General features: G+C 41.1%; 1 pseudogene; it reads left to right on the forward strand.

Annotated features, from left to right (window-relative positions):
- The first annotated feature begins 288 nt into the window (after positions 1-288).
- Positions 289-649, forward strand: LOC100466092 (annotated as a pseudogene).
- The last annotated feature ends 523 nt before the right edge of the window (positions 650-1,172 follow it).

The raw sequence follows: 1,172 nt of genomic DNA on the forward strand, positions 1-1,172 counted from the left end.
ATATTGCAACAGAAATCGGAAAAAATTGTGTCAATATTCAGATTAGTATAAGGAGATCTTTTTTTAACACTACTGTTACAATCCAGTAAAGATTCTGTTCGTATAAGTAAATGTTCAAAACAACCGTTTAATTTTGATGGTACTACTATTGAAAGTTCCATTTTCGGTTTGGTGCCTGCTGGTGGTGGCCACATGGCTATCGGCTAGAGGCATGGGAATTGGCGGCTGCTGCCTTTGGGCTGGGACGAGCCGTGCTCTCAGGCGAGGCTGAGGAGCTGAGCCAGAGCCATGGCCAGTGCACTGGTAGCCGCTGGACTGACCGTGGCTGCTGCAAGACCTTCAGGCTGTTACGTTTTGCAAGCCATGAAACATAGGGAGCCTCCAGTAAAACAAGTTTTTCAAAGCCCACCAAAACCTGCCTCCAGTGGTGGTTATTACAGAGATGGTTTGAACCCCAAAGACAAAATGAGAAGCAGTATTAATGCAGGCATAAGCCCCGCTGCCAGTAAAGGAACAATATGAGATGCTCATTAACGGATTATGCTTTTAAATCACCTGGACAATTTTGGCTTCTTGTACCACAGCCAAAATCAATGAAGCTGAAGATTTACTAGCAGGTCAAGCTAAAAAAAATGAAGTAAATGTGTGATGAATTTTAAGTTCTTGTTAGTTGATGTATTTAAGCGCCAGCTTTTTATAATACAATGCCTCAAAGCTAAAAAAAAAATTCCATTTTTAATACTAGATGTGCATTTCTTGCTGTGGCCTGGGAAGGTCGTAATCTGGCAGATTCAAGGCCCATATTTTCACCCAAGCACAGAGAGCATCACTACTCGATCATTTTCTTAAAATCAATTACAAAGCTATTCTAAGCCAACCTTCTCCCCCAAGCTTTACCCAAGCATCCTCTCCACTTCACATTTTGTGACAACACTACGGTTTATAGAAATTTGTGGCTAAAATAACTTAGATATGAGCTAGGCCATCTAGAGGTAAAGAAATCTTGGGAGAGGAAAACAATTCATGTAGATATAAGGTGGTGAGAAAAAAGGTAAGTGTGCGCACTCCCAAAATGTTTCATGAGAGTGGTCAGGTTGGGACACAAGTTGCACGAGCCTCCATAGGAAACAAGTTTACTGTTGAATGAAATAATAAAAATGGAACTATTGTCA

Source organism: Ailuropoda melanoleuca, chromosome 1 (genome assembly GCF_002007445.2).
Source record: "Ailuropoda melanoleuca isolate Jingjing chromosome 1, ASM200744v2, whole genome shotgun sequence".
Taxonomy (NCBI): Eukaryota; Metazoa; Chordata; class Mammalia; order Carnivora; family Ursidae; genus Ailuropoda; species Ailuropoda melanoleuca.